A 21,365-nucleotide genomic window follows, 5' to 3' on the forward strand; every position below is an offset into this window, starting at 1 on the left:
GTGGTGTAGGTTGCAGACATGGCTCGGATCTGGCGTTGCTGTGGCTGTGGGGGAGGCTGGCAGCTAAAGCTCCAGTTTGACCCCTGGCCTGGGAACTTCCATATGCTGTGAGTGTGGCCCTAAAAAGCAAAAAAAAAAAAAAAAAAAAAAAGCAAAAACATTAAGAACTCTGTCTCTAGGATATTTATCAAGCTACGGACAGCAGCTGTGGTTTGTATCTGACTGTGAACCTCCACATGGTTTTCCTTCAGGGCTCCGTCAGCTCCTCTGCCAGGTCCGTGGAGGAGACGGCAGGGTCTGCCAGCCCTTCGTCATGAAAACAGGAAAGCACAGCTTATGCTGGGATTGGAACATCGCTACAAGTCTTTCTGCCGGGCGTGCAGGCCCGGGTGACAGACAGAACGCAAGTGGAGGGAGGTGTCTTTCTGGTAGGGTTGGGGGGTGTGGGGTCTCCAGTCCCAAACGGATGGGTCTCTTGTTGAGAAGACGGCACAGTGAGGTCCTTGGTGGATGCCCGGTGCAGTTGCCCAGGGGAAGGTGCGGAGAGGTTGCATGAAAGGTCTGTCACTCAGGGTCCCCTGGGAGAAGCACCCTTTTACTGGATTTACTGGGGTCAGTGACATGGGGAGCACGGCCTCCACACTGTGCCCAGGCCCTCTCCAGGCAGAGAGCTAATTGCTGGCCTTTCCGGGACTCTTCCTGCCCCCATCACAACTTGCTAGCTGCCTATCGAGCTAACCTGTTGCACTAAATCAGGGAAGGGTTAACGACAGAATGTCGTTTGCCCGACAATATGTACTTTTTAATGAATATCAACCATGCCTTTTTGCAAAGAATGAGAAATCTGTGAGATGTATGGTGACAAGCAACAGAGCTGATATTCCTAATGAGGAGCCTACCTTGTGGGTTGTGGCATGCCCAAAAGGTGTACACGGGTGTGTGCACATGGACACACACACACACACACACACACACACACACACACACACACACACACACACACACACACACACACACACACACACACACACACACGAGCTGGAGAAAGGTTACCGAAACAAACATGTAGCCAAATTGCCTGTCCTTTTGCTTTAATGTTCCAATCCTCCGCCATGTCCATATCAATATTAAGCTTAATTAAGTTTCATCTGGATGAAAGGCTTTATAAAGGTCAGGAAGAAAACTCAACTCATTTTTCGTGTGTGTGTGTCCTAATGAGATCTTTTATTCGTTACAATCAGAAATGAGGATGGAGAAAAGAGAGATGTCAGGTGACCTCTGAATTCCCCAGCATAAAGATTGCTTGTTAAAGCTCTGACTTGAAAAAAATGAAACACAAAATAATTGCCATGCCTTTTCCTTTTTAAAATTTTATATTTTTACTCAATTTTGGGACGTTGGTTTTCATCTCAACCTGCTCACTAACAGCTCACTAACTAGCTCACTAACCTGCTCACTAACTAGCGCTTTGCGGCTCTAAAAAGACTCCCTCCCTACCTGCCCCCTCCCACTCTCTCTCTCTCCTCTGAAGTCTTAGGCATGAGTAGGAGTACATAGCATGCTCAGAAACAAATAGATTAAACATTAGTGGCAGAATTTCCCCCCAAGTGAATGTCTTGCACACTGGAGGCCTCTTTGCACCAAGTTCACAAAAAGGGCATTAGCACATTATAAACATTTGAAAGCTGACGTTTTCCATGTTTATAAACTTAATGAGCAAATGCTCCATCGAGTGATTACATCCTTTATAAATAATTTCGTTTTTAGAAATAACTGTTGATGTGTATCATTGGAGATGGAGAAAAGCACTCACCAGCGCTTTTGCGTGCCCTGGAAGGCAGCATATTTTGTGACAGTGAAATCAGAAGTGGAAGCCCACTGCTGCAACGAAGTCTCTCGCTGGGTAGTGTCCAGAGCACATCTCAAACCCCTAGACACGCGCACGTGTGACGCAGAAGTGTACCTGAGGAAAGTTGGACAGACTGCTTCTGGGAGGGCGCAGGCTTCTCATGAACAAGATAGAAAGTTCGGTCGGCAGCACTGATGGTGGCACCACTCTGTTCCTGCGAAAGGCTTATCCCCTTGCAAAAGATTTTGGTTTCTGGAATCCCCACAGCTTCGTGCAGAACAAAAATCCCTCCCTCTTTTTGCAGTCGTTAGGGTGAGACCAGCTCTCATCCGTCCAAAAGGAGGTCACCCTTCTCGGGTCATTGGCGGGGTCACGACGGGAGGTGGTCCCCAGGTAATGCTGTATTTGCCCCCAGCAGCAAGATGAAGAGTTACCTCCCCCCCAGTCAGCACTGTGGTTTTCTGCTTGTGAAATAAGGTCATATTTGCCTCGTGTCTTATCAGCCTGACCCCAGCGTGGCCAGGTGGCAGGGAGAGGTGTCACCACCACATGCGTTGTTTACATGTAGGCGGGCTGTGATTGTATACCTTCTCACAGATACGTCTGTGTGGCTGATGACTCAGAACACACTCGGGTTGGCCTTTTTATGGCTAAATGCCACATGGGAAAGTCTGCGAATCACCTTATTGATGGTATTACACAGGAGCGATGGGACCGTTCCAGTGACTACACGGTAGGAACAAAATCTGTCCCTTGCTTGTTTATTCTGCCTGTCGCCTCTTAGGCTCTGTGTCTTTCTTGTGGCCCCGGCATAGGTCTATTGTAAACTGCTCTAGCTGATGAGCAGTTTTGAAGGCCTTTAAAGAATTTGGTGGCTTTGCCTCACCTACTGTGTGTGCCTTAAAAGCGTTCCCTGGCCTCAGGAGTGGAAAACTTTGAGTCAGAAGAAAGCAGAAAGCTCTGCTGAGAGGATTGCTAGAGAGTTCCCGAGAGTTCCAGGGGCTGCGGGTCTCTGTTCAGTGCTCTCCTAAATGGTAAACTGGCTGCCTGACGAGGAGCCCCAGCCTGTTAGCAGAAAAACCTTCAAGCTGGGAAGTATCCTGGAAATGTCCCTAAGTGGTGAGGGCCACAGCTCATACATAGCACGTAGGGGAGAGGAGGCCCGAGTTGTGGTAGAGCCCAGCTCATCTTGAAGAACTGAGTCCCCATCCCTCCTCAGAGACTCTACTGCCAAGGCGAGGCCTCCCTTGTAGCTGACCTTTGCCCCTGGGGAGCCCCAGGTCAATGCAGCAGTGCCTTGAGGGCAGGTGGAGTGGACAGCCCTGCTTCTGCGTTTTGCTTTTGTTTTGCAGTTCTCTCTCTGCTTTCCTAAGATTTTAACGTATTGATGAATGCTTGGTAAATGTGTTTGCTAGATCTGCCTTTGTCAGCAAACCAGGTAGGGTTTCATTTCCTGAAGGAAACAGCCTCGTGTACATCGCGCTGCGTTCCAGTGTTTTGTCTTTTCTTCGTTTGCTGAACCTCCCCCTGTTAACATCCTCTTGTGTTCCAGAGCCTTGACTTTGCTGGACACGGCCACCTATTTCAGTTCTTAATCTCTGAAGAAATCTCAACCTGAACTGGCTTTTTATGAGGTTATTTGTTCATCACTACCGTGTTTGACTTGCTCTTCAAGAAATAGCTGTTAGTTTTATGTGTGAAACTTCAGGGATTAAGGGACAGCCAGTGCCAGATACCTTACAGCTTTTGTCTGCCCAAGTTAAAGGAAGCTGCTCTCCTCGTTTTCCTAGAATGTCCTTTTAAATTGCAGTTTCGCAAAGTCAACTCTGAAAGAGAAGAGAGATTCTATTTTATCGTTCTTTCCAGCAGTTGGAGACATGGATTGAAATTTTTTTTCCTAAAGGTGAAAACCAGAAACAAAGCATGGCATGGATAGAAGGTGACAGGCCTCATGTGGGGACTTTGAGTGCTTTCTGATAAACATATCCCACTGGCAGCAGATCCATAAGAAAAACACTAAAAATTACACGTAGCGAGTGAATTTCTTTTACTGACTTTTGAAAAGACAGTGAGTGGGGAATTGTGTGTATATGTATATTTAAAGTTTTATTGAAGTATAGTTGCTCTACAGTGTTGTTATAATTTCTGCTGTATAGCAGGGTGATTCAGTTGTACATGTACACATCCATTCTCTTCCAGATTCTTTTCCCACGTAGATGATCACAGAATATTGAGTAGAGTTCCCTGTCCTATCCAGCAGGTCCCCACTTGCCAATCATTCCTTATACCACAGTGTGTATTATGCCAATCCCAAACCCCCAGTCCATCCCTCCCCCTACCTGTCCCATTTGGTAACCATAAGTTTGTTTTCAAAGTCTACGAGTCTGTTTCTTTTCTGCAGATAAGTTCATTTGTATCCTTCTTTTAGATTCCACATATAAATGATATCACATAATGTTTGTCCTTCTCTATCTGATTTACTTCATTTAGTATGATAATCTCTAAATGGTCAATCCTTGTTGCTGCAAATGGCATTATTTCATTCATTTTTTATGGCTGAATAGTATTCCATTGTATGTATATACCACATCTTCTTTATCCATTCCTCTGTTGATGGACATGTAAGTTGCTTCCATGTCTTGGCTGTTGTAAATAGTGCTGAATGAACACTGGGGTGCATGTATCTTTTTGAACTATAGTTTTCTCTTGATGGATACCTAGGAATGGAATTGCTGGATCATATGGTAGTTGTATTTTTAGTTTTTTGAGGACCCTCCATACTGTTTTTCATAGTGGTTGCACAAATGTACATTCCCACCAACAGTGTAGGAGGGTTCTCTTTTTTTCCACACCCTTTTCAGCATTTATTGTTTGTAGACTTTTTGATGATGGTCATTCTGATTGGTGTGAGGTGATACCTCATTGTAGTTTTGATTTGCATTTCTCTAATAATTAGTAATGTTGAGCATCTTTTCATGTGTTTTTTTGGCCATCTAGATGTCTTTTTTGGAAAAATGTCTATTTAAATCTTCTGTCCATTTTTTTTACTTGGGTTGTTTGTTTTTTTTTTGACTTGAGCTGCAAGAGTTGTTTGTATATTTTGGAGACTAATCCTTGTCAGTTGCTTCATCTGCATATTTTTTCTGCCTTTCTGTGGATTGTCTTTATGTTTTGTTATGGTTTCCTTTGCTGTGCAAAAAACATTTAAGTTTAATTACGTCCCATTCGTTTATTTTTATTTTTGTTTTCATTATTCTAGGAGGTGGATCTAAAAAGATATTGCTGTGGTTTATGTCAGAGATTGTTAAGTCTATGTTGTTTTCCTGTAAGAGTCTCTTCTCGCCCTTTTTACAGCCACACCTGCAGCATGTGGAAGTTCTCTGGCTAGGACAGCCACAGCAATGAGGGATCCGAGCCTCATCTGCAACCTACTCCACAGCTTGTGGCAATGCTGGATCCTTAACCCACAGAGTAAGTGAGGCCAGGGATCAAACCCACATCCTCATAGATAAGTTAGATTCTTAACCAGCTAAGTCACAACAGGAACTCCTCTTCTAAGAGTCTTATAATATCTGGTCTTATATTTAGGTCTTTAGTACATTTTGAGGTTATTTTTGTGTAATGGTGTTAGAGAATGTTCTAATTTGATTTTTTTACATGTAGCTGTCCAGTTTTCTCAACACCACTAATTAAAGAAACTTTCTGGAGTTCCTGTCATGGTGCAGTGGTTAACGAATCCAACTAGGAACCATGAGGTTGCAGGTTAGATCCCTGGCCTTGCTCAGTGGGTTAAGGATCCGGCGTTGCCGTGAGCTGTGGTGTAGGCTGCAGACATGGCTTGGATCCCGTGTTGCTGTGGCTGTGGCGTAGGCCGGCGGCTACAGCCCCGATTAGACCCCTAGCCTGGGGACCTCCATATGCCATGACAGCAGCCCAAGAAATGGCAAAAAAAAAAAAAAAAAAAAAAAAAGACAAAAAATAAATTAAAAAAAATAATAAACTTTCTTTTCTCTATTATGTATTCTTGCCTCCTTTATTACAGATTTGTTGACCATAGATGTGTGGTTTTATTTCTGGGCTTTCTGTCCTGTTCCATTGATTTTATATTTCTGTTTTTGTGCCAGTACCATATTGTTTTGATGACTGTGGCTTTTAGTGTAGTTTGAAATCAAGGAGCCTGATTCCTCCAGCTCTGTTTTTCTTTCTCACAATTTTTTGGATATTCAGGGTCTCTTGTGTTTCCAAATTTTAACATTTTTTTGTTCTAGTTCTGTGAAAAATGCCGTTGGTAATTTGATAAGGATTATGTTGAATCTGTAGACTGCCTTAGGTAGTATAGTCATTTTGACAATATTGACTCTTCTAGTATAAGAACATCGTGTATCTTTCCATCTGTTTGTGTCCTCTTCAATTTCTTTTATCAGCATCTGATACTTTTCAGGGTAAAGGTCTTTTGCCTCCTAAGGTGGTTTTATTCCTAGATATTTTATTCTTTTTGTCGTGATGGTAAATGGGATTGTTTCCTTAATTTTTCTTTCAGATCTTTTGTTGTTAGTATATAGAAATGCAAGAGATTTCTGTGATTAATTTTATATCTTGCAACTTTGCTGAATTCATAACTTTATGATTTTCTATGTATAGCATTATTTCATCTGCAAACAGTGACAATTTTACATCTTCTTTTTTTTTAATTTTTTTATTTTCCCACTGTACAGCAAGGGGGTCAGGTTATCCTTACGTGTATACATTACAATTAGTTTTTCCCCCACCCTTTCTTCTGTTGCAACATGAGTATCTAGACATAGTTCTCAATACATCTTCTTTTCCAAATTATTTCCTTTTCTTCTCTGATTGCTGTGGCTAGGACTTCCAAAACTATGTTGAATAAAAGTGGTGAGAGTAGACATCCTTGTCTTGTTCCTGATCTTAGTGGAAATGCTTTCAGCTTTTCACCATTGAAAATGATGTTACTTGTGGGTTTGTGATATATGGGCTTTATTATGTTGAGGTAGCACTTCCCTCTGTGCCCACTTTCTGGAATTTTTTGTTTTTTTTTTTTTTCCTTTAGTCAGAAATGGGTGTTGGATTTTTTTCTGAATCTTTTGAGGTGATCATATTCTTTTGATTCTTCAGTGTTAATGTGATGTATCACACTGATTTGCAGATATTGAAGAATCCTTGTATTCCTGGAATAAATCCCGCTCAGTCATGGTGTATGGCTTGTTAATGTATTGTTGGTTTGCTAGTATTTTGTGGAGAATTTTTGGATTTATATTCATCAGTGATACTGGCCTTTAATTTTCTTTCTTTGTGGTATCTTTGATTTTGGTATCAGGCTGATGGTGGCCTCATAAAATGAGTTTGGGAGTGTTCCTTCCTCTGTAATTTTTTGGAATAGTTTCAGAAGGATAGGTGTTAGCTCTTCTCCAAATGTTTGCTGGAATTCATCTGTGAAGCCATCTGGTCCTGGCGTTTTGTTTGTTGGAATTTTTAAAATAACATTTTCAATTTCACCACTTGTGATTGGTTCATTCATCTTTTCTATTTCTTCATGGTTCATTCTTAAAAGATGGAATTTGTCCATTTCTTCTAGGTTGTCCACTTTATTGGCATATAATTGTTTATAGTAGTCTCGTATGATCCTTTGTATTTCTGTGATGTCCATTGTAACTTCTTTTTCATTTCTAATTTTATTTATTTGAGTCCTCTCCCTTTTTTTTCTTGATGAGTTGTCTAAGGGTTTGTCAATTTTGTTGATCTTGTCAAAGAACTAGCTTTTAGTTTTATCAGTTTTTTTCTATTGTTTTCCTTGTCTCTATTTCATTTATTTCTGCTCTGATCTTTATGATTGCTTTCCTCTATTAAGTTCGGGTTTTGTTTGTTCTTTTTTCTCTAGTCGTGTTAGGTTGTTAATTGAATTTTTTCTTGTTTCCTGGTAGGCCTGTATTGCTATAAACTTTCCTCTTAGAACTGCTTTTGCTGCATCCCATAGGTTTTGGATCATTTTGTTTTGTTTTCATTTGTCTTTAGTTATTTTTTTATTTCTTCAATGATCCATTGGTTTTTTTAGTGTCATATTGTCTAGTCTCCACATGTTTGTGTTTTTTTTGCAGTTTTTTTCTTGTTGATTTCTAGTCTTATAGTGTTATGGTCGGAAAAGATGGTTGATATGATTACAATTTTCTTAAATTTTTTGAGGCTAGATTTGTAGCCCAGAATGTGATCTGTCCTGGAGAATGTTCAGTGTGCATTTGAGAAGAATGTGTATTCTGCTATTTTTGGATGAAATGTTCTATAAATATTAATTAAGTCCATCTGGTCTAATGTGTCATTTAAGGCCTGTTTCCTTGTTGATTTTCTCTCTGGATGATCTGTCTATTGCTATAAGTGGGGTGATAAAGTCCCCAACTCTTTATTGTGTTGTTGATTTCTTCTTTTATGACTGTTAGCAAAATTGTATATATTTAAAACTTAATCCTTATCCAGTAGTTGAAGCTGAGAATTAAAGGAAAGGTTAGGAATATTTCAAGTTTTTGTATATTTGACACACTTCAGTAAGATATGGTTGAGTAGATTAGGAACTTTGAATTTAGTATGGATAATCTATTATCAGAGTGGGTGTAAATTAAATTGGTAATTACAGATTTATCATTGTAAATATAAATGGTAAATTCAACTACCTTTGTAAATTTAAAGTTAAGTCCAACACCAGTGAGCAATGTCACTAGCATATGAAGAAGATAGGATCTCTCAAAGATGTCCAGTACCATGGTGTAGTTTCCCTTAATTCCTTAGCATTATAAATTATTGATCCCAAGCAAGTGTAAAACAATTCTCGGGTACTGGCATTCTTTGGAGGAATTAGGTGGTAGTAAATATATTTCTTTTATGGAGGCTATTTTTTTTTTTTTTTTTGGTCGTTTTGCCATTTCTAGGGCCACTTCTGTGGCATATGGAGGTTCCCAGCTAGGAGTCTAATCGGAGCTGTAGACACTGGCCTACACCAGAGCCACAGCAACATGGGATCTGAGCCACCTCTGCAGCCTACACCACAGCTCACGACAGCGCTGAATCCTTAACCCACCGAGCGAGGCCAGGGATTGAACCTGCAACCTCATGATTCCTAGTCGGATTTGTTAACCACTGAGCCATGACGGGAACTCCTTTGGAGGCTATTTTTAACTAATTATGTATATCCTTATTTGAAAATGGTTTTGGAGTTCCCATTGTGGCTCAGAGGTTAATGAACCCGACTAGTATCCATGAGGGTGCTGGTTAGATCCCTGGCCTTGCTCAGTGGGTTAAGGACCTAACATTGCCATGAGCTGTGGTGTAGGTTTACACACTCAGCTCGGATCCCACATTGCTGCAGCTGTGGTGTAGGCCAGTGGCTACAGCTCCAATTAGACCCCTAGCCTGGGAAGTTCTATACGCCTCAGATGTGGCCCTAAAAAGCAAAAAAAAAAAAAAAAAAAAAAAAGAAAGAAAAGAAAAGAAAGAAAGAAAGAAAAGAAAGTGGTCTAGATTCTGGAAGTGGGAGTTAGAGTTTAAGGAAGTCATGTATATCTGTTATAACTGCCCTGTCATCTGAATTTTGAACTCCTCAAAGGTCCACTGTTAAAGATAATACAATCATTTGTAGGTTTGTCCCTAACTTTATGACCTGAAATTTTAAAAGCCAAGCGGGCCCCTCTGCACTTTTGGTACCATTGCCATAATACCGTGTGAGAAGTTGGAAGTCACATTCAGCCACAAATGTAAGGTGACCTGGCTTGTAATTCAGCTTGTAAATAAAACCTGTTAGAACAGTGCTTCTGAAACTTCTGCATGCATATGAATCACTGAGGATCTTGTTAGAACTGCAGATTTTGAGGTCTAGGGTAGAACCTGAGATTCTGTTTTCCTAAAAGGATCCCAGTCATTTTGGTCCCTAGATCATGCTTTGAGAAACAAAGTCTTAGAAAGCAGTTGTGAGATAGCTAGCTTCCCCCCACCACCTCCAAATCAGAGTGAATCTATCTATATATCTGTCTATTTTTATTGAAACATAGCTGATTTACAATATTGTGTTAGTTTACAGGTGTACAGCAAAGTGATTCAGTTATGCAAACGCACACATTCATTTTGTATGTTCTTCCTATGGTGTTTCACTGGCCCTAGTATTTTCCCCTTTGGGGAAAGCAATGAAAATACAACTAATGGTTACCTTTCTGCAACTGCTGATATTAAGATTTACCTTAAATGACCACTTAAATGACCATCTCTTTCTTGTTCCGATCAGGTCTCAAGCATCTGGGATGGCTCCTGGCCCATGCTGGGCCCTGGGTCATGATTAGATGAATGTATAACATTCCTGTTTGGAGATATTATGAGTATTATTCATTTTGGATTTTCACTGTCAAATTTTTAATCGTCCCTGGCAGCACATCAAGAAGCACCATAATTCTTTGATGTGTGTAGTGTGTGTAGTCACTCAGGTTCTCCTTCCCTCCTTTACACACGACTGGTCCCTTTGGATCTTTATCTTTACAGACTGAAGAAGACTCATTATATCAGCCTTTCTTAAAATCAGAGCTTTTTTATTTTGTTCTTTTTTTCTCTAGACCATTTCTACTTTCATCATGTCATTGTGTTTAGGTAAGTGGATTTAATGTGTCGTATTACAAATACGAAAGTATTATGGCTTGTGCAAGATGAGGTCAAAGTATAAGACATCATTTATGTTGAGTTTCCAATAAACTTTCTGATGATAACAAAAAAAAAAAGGAAAGAGGAAAAAGCAGCTATGAAATTCTCTGTGTACATGCTGTGTGTATGTGTGTGTACATGTACACACTGAAACCTGGTTCTTATGTGCTCTTGACACCTGATCTCTTTTCATTGCTTCCTAGTTAAATTTAAGTTCCTCTTTAACTAAGTTAGGTAATTTCATGACCATAGCTAACAGCGTAAAGGCACTATGAAGAGTTTACTTCTGCAGTAGGAATTGATGATCTTTAGAAAGGTGATGATAGATTTATATTCTTTCACAGTAAAATATTCCTGCTCTTCCTCTTTAGAAACAGTTATGATAACGCAAGTCCAGAGCCTGGTGTTTTTCATGTTAAAATTCTCCAAATTGTTCACTCAAACCGCACCTTTTGCACAGCCTTTCTTGAATCTGTCCAGGCATCCTTTGTCACTGTGCTACCACATCAGTCACCTTACAGCATCACAGTTTCTGACTTGCTCATTTTTCACTCTAACAGTCACTCCCCTGGAGACAGATACTTTTGTATATACATATTTGTACATGTCCACGTGTGCCTAGACCAGTGCTGGTCCACAGCAGCAGTAAATGGTGACTGAAGAATTGAAGGAATGGTTCCACCACTTGGGAAGAGAGTGAAGACCACGCCAGGCAGAAGTTATATCTGGGGCAGCTCGCTGAGAAGGTGATGACGGTCATGCGGCTTCACTTGATCCCTTGCTTTAGACTTCTTATAACATTGTTGCCAATAATTTTAGAAAAGTAAATAAATGCTCCATAGGAAGATAGTGTTGCTGCATAAAGCCGTCAACTACAGATATTTACTACGTATTCTGAATTTAATGCTTCCTCTTTGGAAAGAACTTGTTGGGGATATAGAAGGGACTAGAATTGCATCTGTCCTCTTGAGAGGAAAATGAGCACATTTAGCATGTACTGAGCAAAGATGAATAACACTGGTTACCTCGTACTCTCCCAATGCATCAACTAAAACCAGAGAGACTCTGAGGATCCCTGTTGTGGAGAAGCAAGCAAAATACTGCGAGGACTGAACAGGGAGAGACATGGATTCCAGCTGCGGGTGGTAGAGGCGAACTAGTGGGCTAGAAAGATTTCTTTGCAGAGATTCTCTCTCTCTGGCTTTCCAAAGTGGAGGCGGTGTGCGGCAGGCAGTCTGACTCTTGGTGGTCACTCCAGTGAACATTGGTTTAGGGGCTCAGTCACCTCAAAGCTGCTGTCCCTGTAACGACATTGCTCGAACCCTGCTGGACACTCAGATCTGCTCACAGTTCTTTTATGCCTCTTTGATGGGAATCTTGCCAGCTGTCAGTGTGCCGACTTCCCCATTTTCAGTCTGATTTGTTGTAGGCTGTAACAGATAAAGGGAGATTGCATCAGTTTTGAGGGTCCTGAGGCTTTTTTAGGGGAGCAAAGCTTTGCGTAAATATCATTTAGGCCATCATAACTGCTTGATCATGTAATGGCACGTATACTTCCTGAGACGTGCTCACTCATTTATGATGAGAACTCTCTTCTACAAAGTGTCTCCTCAGTGCTTGGTACCATGGCAGCTGCTTTGTAGCTATTGCTTCAAATGCTCTGAATTAGCCTACAAGTTAGATGGTGTTTGTATTCATTTTATAGGAGAGGAAACTGAGGTTTACGAGATTAATTAACTTTCCCTGGGTCTCATAGCTGGCTCATAGTAGAACCTGTTTCTTCTTCAGTCTGCCTGATTCCAAAGCTAGGTTCTTTGCTTCTTCTTTTTTTTTTTTTTTTTTTTGGTCTTTTGTGGGGCTGCACCTGGGTCATATGGAGGTTCCTAGGCTAGGGGTCGAATCGGAGCTACAGCTGCTGGCCTATGCCAGAGCCACAACAGTGCCAGATCTGAGCCACGTCTGTGACCTACACCATAGCTCACAGCAACGCTGGATCCTGAACCCACTGAGCAAGGCCAGGGATCAAACCCTCAACCTCACGGTTCCTAGCCGAATTCGTTAACCACTGAGCTACAGTGGGAACTCCAAAGCTTAGGTTCTTTTAACTGCCCATCCTGTCTCTGTAGGTGGAGTTGAGTGTCCTGTGCCAGCTGTGGGGAAGAACTGGGCTGAGCAGACTCAGGGTCCTGCGCCACGGACCCTGGGGACCAAAGTATTTGAAACCTGGATAACTGATCCTGCAGAAGAACTGTGACTCTTTTGTGGCGGAGAGGAGAGATTGTTCCAGTGGCGCTTGCCTTTTTGTCTGTCTTCTGCTAATATTTGTTTCTCTTTGGGAACTTAACCAAAGATGAATAGGGGAAAAGTTTTGTCAGTCTAGTCATTCATTCATCTGTGCTGGGTCCCACTGGGGAAACAGAGTAAAGGAATCTTCTCTGAAGGCGTTAACATATATACTGCTAGATCTAGACTATTTGAAGCAATCAGAAACTGTATATTATGTTTGGCACATGTGTGCTGAATAGTAAATGGAAATGGTTTTGACTCTGATGTAATTCGCAACAACTCCAAAAGTATTTCATTTTACCACCTTCCATTTATTCATACCAACTCTGGCTTTTACAACAGTCTGGCTTGTTGCCAGTTGTCACCAGAGGTTGGAAACCTTGTAACAAAACATGAAATGTAATTCATTACCAAATATATGACATAAAAATAAGTATAAAAGAATCAAACTAATTCAGAATTCAAGGGGTCTTAAAGTTTGCTTCAGGAAACAAAATGATGACAAAATGCTAGAACTTCAAAAACAGAAATCAGTTCTTGCTCAGATGAGTGCAGCAAATTTAAATAGGAATTAGAGTAGTATTCATGTTTTTATTAAGTTTCTCTGTTTTAGAGGGAAATCTATCAAAGATTTTGCCATTCCTTGATCAAAGTTAGGTGTTTTTTTTTTTTTTTTAAAAAAAGCCAGAATATCTTAGTAGTGATTATATTTGCTTAACATGAATTGACTGCTTCCTATGGATGTCACGTTGTATGGTCCGTTAGGAAATACTTTTGCTTCTGCATCTTGCTCTTTCAGGGGAATGTTGACATGACTTTTCCAGGGTCCTACAGTTTCCATGGCAGCCTGTACCATCTTCACTAAAAGGGTAGATTAGGAAGTGGTCCGGGGAGTAATTTATTTTAGTAAATAGCTTGACATTTAAGAAATTCATTACCTTAACAGAATGGGCTCTCTTTTTCCAACATAGGAGTTCTTCCTAGAGAAGAGGAAGGTTTAGACAGACTCTTTTAAGGTTTACCTTAACACTTTTAGGTCAAAGAGTACAACGTGTGAAACCTCTCCCCGTAAGGAGTTGATGCCAGTTATGAAAGTGCTTCATTTGGCCTTGTGGAATACTGAAGAACCAGCACGCAGCTTTCATTGTTTATTTCCCAGTGACCGAATGACTTTCCATGTGTATAGGAGGGATTTATTACTGGGAGTTGTGCTCTGCATCGGTTTAAGATCCCAAAGCTGCCCTAGGATTGTTACGGCCAGTATCCCTTTTTGAAAATCTCCATTTCTAAGATTCCTGCTATGTGGCAAATGTGTATGGAACACCTTCCAGGCATCAATTACTGTGCCAGGAGTTGGGGATACATTTTTTTTTTTAAGTGAATAGGAGAGTCCATGCTTTTGTCCTTCCTGGTCTAGCTCAGGAGACAGACAGGAGCAGGCAGTGAGGATGCGGTGTGGGAGGACAGGGAGAAGTAAGAGCACAGAGGGACCAGGGATCACAGGAGGCTTCTGAGAGATTGGGCGCTGGGAGTGGAGTCTAGGGTTTGAGTGACCCTGAAGGGAAAGCTTTTGCATGTATTCCTTTCTCTTTCATTTTCATTTTTCACTTTTCTTCTGGCGGCTTCCACTCTCCTCTACCCCTGCAGCGGCTCAGCATGGTTTGCCTTGCACCCCACTTCTCCCCACCTCTTTTTGCTGTTCTTCAGGACTTTCCCTCCCTGGGACTCCATGCACTGCCCCTTCCACAACAAAGAGAGTAGCAGAGTGTGCCAGGGAGTGCCCCAGGGGGAGAAAAGCACATTTCCTCTTTGTTATATTGGAAACCATCACTGCTTTTCTCTAGACATCTTAACCACAGATTTCATTCAGAATTCTTGGTAGGTAGTGCTAGGAACAGGCTTGGAGGGGTGGGCAGCAAGCAGTGGAAGGAAGTCCCGAAGTCCCCCAATCCCAGTGTTCGCTCTGCTCCTTCAAGCAGCTGCTGCCATTGTTGGGAGAGGCTGGATCCTTTATGGATGTTTACATCCCAAATAAAATGCAGCATCAGTAACACTCAAAAGAAATTGAGTTGTGGAGGTGCCAGCAAGAGGTACAAAGGTCACCGATGCTATAAATGCCACTGAATGTGCTCCGATAGTCTTATGTATTTTTCTTGTTTGCTGGAACCCTGTTATTCTCAAGCAGAAGAAATCAAAATGGGGTGACTACCCCTTTATCTAAAGGAGCATTCCCCTTCATTGCCCCAGATCTGGATTAACTTTACTGACATCTAAAGTTGTGCTGTCATTGTCTTCTAAACCATCTCGTGAAGACCCTGGCAGATCGGCAGAGCCAGTGTGTGTGAAAGATTCCACAAATGGTTAAGTGCTGTCTAACCGTCAGTTAGTTGTCTTTGTGTCTGTGCTGCCAGCAGGTACCCTGAATTCCATAGCTCTCCGTCATTGTTTGATGTCAAGGACATGTTTCCTTCCTTGTCCCCAACTTCTCTTCCTTTTCCTTGTCTTCTTTTTTCTTTTTTTGGCCATGGTGTGCAACAACTTGATGTGGGGTCTCAGTTCCCAGACCAGGGATTGAACTTGTGTCACAGGCTGAAAGTGCCAAATCCTAACCACTAGGTCACCAGGGAACTCCCTTCTTGTCTGCTTTGTCTCCATTTTCTCCCCAGGAAATGATGATGCTTGCACGCCTACCATCATCTGAGCATCACTGCTAGAGGTAGCATTTTTAATATCAGCACCTTGCCCTATTCCCATGACCTAGGAACACCCACATCATCCATTCTGTTGGCTAAACTTCTGGCTTAGGACCTCAGAGCACCCAGTCAGTCAGGGCTTGAGCTGGGTGTTCTGGATGCCAGTGTGGTGGCTTTGTCCAACTAATTGACTGTCCTAATGCTAGTGGAAAGGGCTCCCCCATGCTTTACATACTCTGTCTTTGGTCTTCTTGGCAGAATATTGTTGGTGTCTACCTTCTCATCATAGGTGGTTGAGTTGGAGGGGAGAGAAGTACCGTTGGGTACTTGTTATTGGATTCAATGACTCTTTAAGATTTTTGACCTTAAGCATACCACACAGGCAGCCACCTGGTCTGGAGAGCCTTGGCAGGTTTGGGTCTCCCTGTCACTGCTGCCAATAAACCCTCCAGGTCATTGCTGCTACATGTCTTATTGCTGAGCCCATTTCCTGAACGACAGAACCAGAGCCACCAGCCGGGAGTCAGCTAATGTTAAAAAGGATGCGAGTCGGGCTGCTGCATTTCCTGTCTTAGAGATGGATGATCTTGGGCTGTTTTGCTGATGTCATTGTACATCAAGGGTTTTTTTGGAGTGAGTCTAACAAGGAAGGAGAACGGTTAATGTAGCAGGAACTCATTACCCCATGAATGATGAAGGGTAGGCTCCTGTTCTATTTCTTTTTGATTTGTTTGCTTCATTGGGGAAAACAAATGATCGTGTCACCCTATGGAGAATTTCACTTTCTCTTTGACATAGAAATAAACAGCCTCCCACGTTTCATTTATTTTTGCCGCTACTGGAATGGTTGATTAAAGAAAACACCACCACCACCACATTGGTCTTTCCTATATGCTGCTTTCCTGTATCATGACCTTCGCTATTGAATAGGGGAAGGAAACCAATAAAATGTGTAGTGGTTTTTTTTTTTTTTTTTTTTTTAAGAAATGGAGGACCTTTCACTATAAATGCCCCTAGAAACCCATGTCCGTTAAAGTGAGATGGATGAGGAGATGACAAAACCAAACTAAACTCTAGGGAGGAGGGCACGAGTCTCATTTTCTTTCTGGTACTGTGTCTTGGGGATGAGGATCCAACTTTCATTCATTTATTAGAAAAAAAAAAAATTAGGGAGTTCCCGTCGTGGCGCAGTGGTTAACGAATCCGACTAGGAACCATGAGGTTACGGGTTCGGTCCCTGCCCTTGCTCAGTGGGTTAAGGATCTGGCGTTGCCGTGAGCTGTGGTGCAGGTTGCAGACACGGCTCGGATCCTGCGTTGCTGTGGCTCTGGCGTAGGCCGGTGGTTACAGCTCCGATTTGACCCCTAGCCTGGGAACCTCCATATGCCGTGGGAGCGGCCCAAGAAATAGCAACAACAACAAAAAGACAAAAGACCAAAAAAAAAAAAAAAAAAAAAAATTTAAAGCGTCCGCCTCTCTCTTTCTTGTCTTCACCTAAGCAGAGCATTCTTGGTAATAGAACTGAAATTCATTTTCACTAAAACGTGTGTGTGTGGCCTTGGGCCTGGAAGACATATGTGAGGTGTGGGTTGTTAGGGGTTATAGATGCTGGCTAATTTGGATTTTCCCAGGGCCACATCCCAACTGGCAACTCTGTGGTCTCTACTCCCTCCTGGTGTGTAGGTCTCCTATTTATATTCCTTTATTCTCTGGCTCTTGGGAGCCCAGCAAAAAGGCTCCTCTGGTTTGTGACATTTCCATTGCTGGCTCGTATCGATTTGTGATTAGCCAAACCTGATTTGAACAGTGAGTTTGCAGGCCAGTGTCTTGGGGGGGGTGGGTGGATAGTTGGCGGCTGAGGGTATAGATGAGGAGGTCTTGACATTCTGTTGCTAGGTTACTGAACCCTGAATTACAGGTCCCTCCACACAGCATTTGTGCTCTGAAACTGCTATTTATGGTTGAAAGGAGGTGCTGTACACATCTGGGGGGTGGTGCTGTATGGTGAGATATAAATAAAACTAAATCATTACACAACGTCCATCGGAAAATAATTATGTTTATGGCAAACTAGGAAAAAGAGGTTGACCCCCCCTCGCTCCTCCCCACGCAACGCTAGGAGAATTATTTTGTTTATGTTCAAGGAATTGTTGGGCAAGCATTCGTAGAAATCCTTGTTGTTAACTCGGTCATGAACTGGACTTCTTAATAAAAGTCAGCTGATGCGGTGGCAGATGCTGCAGCCAGCCCTCCTGATTTAAAGGGGTGGGGGTGGGGTTGAACCTTGGATATCTTTCCCTTTTATTCCTTTTCTATTACATTTTCTCTTCTATTCATAATTTTTTTATCATATGGACAAAAGTTTCTATTTAAAAATAATCCTTATTCAAAGAGTAATTTTACCAAATTATGGTGTAATTATACTATCACCATTTGACCTTTTGAAACAGCCTGAAATAATCAGAAATTTCAGCTGCACTTTTGGCAAAAGTTATCTTTTATAATTTCTGGAGTTCTCGCCTGCTGCACACTTTTGCTTTCCAGCTAACATGTCAGGTAACACGTATTTATTAATCTCCTACCTTGTGCAAGGAATTGCACAGCATCAAAGACATTGAAAGCATGACTTGCCTTGAAAAAAGTATGAATGAGCTAGGACACAGAGACAAAAATGCATAAACGTGAACACCAGAAGGAGTTCCCATCGTGGCGCAGTGGTTAACGAATCCGACTAGCAACCATGAGGTTGCAGGTTCGATCCCTGGCCTTACTCAGTGGGTTAAGGATTTGGCGTTGCCGTGAGCTGTGGTGTAGGTTGCAGACGCAGCTCAGATCCCATGTTGCTGTGGCTCAGGCGTAGGCCAGCGGCTGCAGCTCTGATTGGACCCTAGCCTGGGAACCTCCATATGCTGTGGGAGCGGTCCTAGAAAAGGCAAAAAGACAAAACAAAAACAAAAAACCATGAACAATAGAAAAGAGCCAAGTGGGAGATGTTCCAAGACTGGTATAGAATTATGTCCTAAATGGAGAGGTAAGTGCTGACTTCAGAGGGAAGGGGATTCCCATAGGCCAGGTTACCCTGAGATGGAAAGATAACTGCAGACTTGTTGCAGCATGGATAGGTGGTGGATGGCTCATATGGACACATGCTGATGAGTTTCCAGAAGGGAAGATCTGTGTGGCCTGGAGCAAGGTTTCTTAGAGGTGAAAAGACTTGTTCTGGACCTTGAAGGGTGGGTAGAATTCGAATAACCAGCAGAGATGAATGGGGAGGGCTTTCTATCTGAGGTGAGACTGTGAGCAGAGACCCTTCTGGTTAGTATATGAAACTATGCTTAGGGGTTAGTAGCTTGAGACTAGACTGGCTAGAGCAATATTGGATGAGATGGAAAGCCTTGATTTCCATGAGGAGTTTAAGGTTTTCTTCTGGAGACCTTCACTCCTTTTTAATTGACTGAGCCCATATCCTGAGCTAAGCACGGTTGGAAGCTAGGGCTGCAATAGGAAGCAAGACATAATCTATGTCTCCGAAGGAGTTTATCCCGTAGACTTACAGAACTAATGGATGGGCAGTTAAGAATTAGGAACATTCTGCCCTATGTGAGGGCTCTGAATGGGGACTATCATGTCTTCTGAGACCTTTGGGAGGGACCGTTCATGTAAACCAGAATTTAGCCAGGCAAAGGGGAAAGGAAAGAGGCAGGAGGTAGCAAGTGCAGAGGTGGAAAGACAAAGCCAGCCTGCCGCTTGCTGTTCTGAAGTGGATTTGTTATTGAGTTCCTGCTCTGTGCCTGGCAGGGCCTCCAACATAGCAGGGGAGGCAGATGCAGGAGATGGTTTCTGGCCTTGAAGTATCCAGTGTCTATTTAGAGAGAGATGCCTAAGAAATACCAAAGAGTTGACTCTATGGTAAGAGTTTATTTGGGAAAGAGAGAAAGTTGAAGGAAGGCAGGAAATGGTATGAAGGCTTCTTTGTACCATTTGGAAAAGTAAAGGCTTAAGCAGAAGTAGAGAGGTGGGCATGTGAGCAGAATATTGAGGGAGACGGGTGGTCTGTGAGACCCACCTGATGTGATGAAGAGGATGCTAGTTACCTTGGGTGAGTAGGAAGAGGCCACAGTGATTCTCAATGGGCCTGGGTCCTGGGGGACCCTGAGCAAGTCACCCAAACTCCTCAGTCCTCAGTCTTCTCAGCTTACATTGAAGAACCTTGACTTCAGTAGTCCCTGAGGACGTGTCTAGCCTGAAAGTCCAGATGTGTCAGGCTTTACCCCAAGAGGCCTTAATAAGCCGTGGAGGGTTTTGGACCAGGGCAAGGACTTGACAACATCAGTGCACTAAGAATCTGAGTTTGTCTTTGTTGTAGAAAATTAATGGGATAATTACTAATTTATGAGAAGTATACTTTTTTTTTAACTAATAATTTTAATATGTTCTGGTGTTTTTACAACTGCCAGTAGGACCATCCTGATGTCCATTGAATATTGTCTTGTGAATTTTTCCCTTTCTCAGAAAAGCAAAGACACAAGCAAAAAATATGGCCTAGAAAATGCTGATGAGTAGTGACAAGTTTAGGCCCTGGATCCAGAAGATGATTTAGAAATACAAATTTGAATTTGAATCCTAAAAGTTCCTTAAAAATTTCAAGGAGAGCTTGAAATTAGAAAATGTTTTTGCAGTACCATTCCTAGGGATGAAATGGCAGGGGTGTAGTAGAGATGACATGGGGGTGACATCCTCCCAGACACAGGAATACTAAGCAGCTTGCCAGATGTGCCTAGTCATATCCAGGACCACAACCACCTCAGCCTGGGACCCCACTAGAGGTCCCACAGACAGAACAGCTGGACAAAGGCCGTGTTAGAACATGATCTTGGCGTTCCCTGGTGGCTCAGTGGGTTAAAGATCCAGTGTTGTCACTGGTGTGGCTCGGGTCTCTGCTGTGGTGCAGGTTCATTCGATCCCTTGCCCAGGAACGTCCACATACCAAGAAAAACGACAACAAAACACGGTCAGATCCTAAATGTAACCCATTTCTGCTGTATCTTACACCAGTAGAGGTCTTTATCATTAAGCCATGCGTTTAGTTCTCTATTCTCACAAAGACCTGAGACCTTCATGTGCCAGACTGAAACTAAAGGTGGATGTGGGAGAGCGTTACCTCCGAGAGGTGCTGGCTGGTGCATCTGATGTTGAAACGTGGTCTCCCGTCAGTGGCTCCAGTTGGGTGGCTCTTGCCTGCACTGTCTGGTCCTCTCGAGCTGTGGCTCTGGTCTCTTTCTCTAAGTACACTTTGCTGGACAAGCGGGAAGGAACGCCATGTTCGCTAATTATGCTGCTTTGGATGGTGGAACACTGGTAACATGTACAAGGTCATCATAGCTTAGGACCTGTTACCCTAGGTGTTTCTTCATAGCGTTTTAGTGGCTGAAGATGAGCATCCAGGCTAGGGAGGAGCTTCTTGCCCTTCCTTTATGTTTTTGTGTTTCAAACCCCACTAGACCTCACCAAAATGATGGTCGGTGAAGGGAAGACTCCCCAGTGCAGAGGCATGAGCCAGCTCGTTGGGAACAGGAGGAAGGTGGACATGAGGGAGGAGTGGCCATTCCTCACCTGACAGCTTTGTCCTCCTGGGTATGTTCTCGCAGCCTCTTACCTTTTGTTCTCCTTAAGTAGATGGTTGAACAGAGCGTGTTTTTTTTGGCTGAGCTCTGCAAAGTCAATAAAGTTCCCAAAGTCTTATGCATTGGTTGAGAGCAGCATGAGAACTGAGGTGCTTTCTTGTTTTTAAGACTCAGTAGGTGAAGCGGGCATTGATTTGTGCTACCTGAAAATGCTATTTCTAATTT

At 42.6% G+C, this 21,365-nt stretch overlaps 1 protein-coding gene and 1 long non-coding RNA gene across 5 annotated transcripts in view; one reads left to right on the forward strand and one right to left on the reverse strand.

Moving 5' to 3' along the window:
* Positions 1 to 21,365, forward strand: part of C9H1orf21 (chromosome 9 C1orf21 homolog) — a 239,991-nt gene that overhangs the window by 54,649 nt on the left and 163,977 nt on the right. The window contains exon 1 of one of the 4 annotated variants that reach the window (XM_021063815.2): positions 2,472 to 2,582. The exons of the other annotated variants lie outside the window; for them this stretch is intronic. The gene's annotated coding sequence lies outside the window, so the exon portion shown is untranslated. Of the gene's footprint in view, positions 1 to 2,471; positions 2,583 to 21,365 lie in introns of those variants that run through there. 4 annotated transcript variants of the gene reach the window in all.
* On the reverse strand, positions 4,903 to 10,614 carry LOC146400188 (uncharacterized). Its single transcript, XR_014816516.1, has 3 exons — positions 9,245 to 10,614; positions 6,665 to 8,815; positions 4,903 to 6,525 (listed from the first exon to the last, which is right to left on the reverse strand). It is a non-coding gene; the product is annotated as an uncharacterized LOC146400188 (long non-coding RNA).

The sequence above is a fragment of the Sus scrofa genome, chromosome 9, assembly GCF_054392235.1.
Source record: "Sus scrofa isolate SSC_HxYL_T2T_F1_AM1 chromosome 9, Sscrofa_HxYL_maternal_Yorkshire_Landrace_v2.0, whole genome shotgun sequence".
Lineage (NCBI taxonomy): Eukaryota > Metazoa > Chordata > Mammalia > Artiodactyla > Suidae > Sus > Sus scrofa.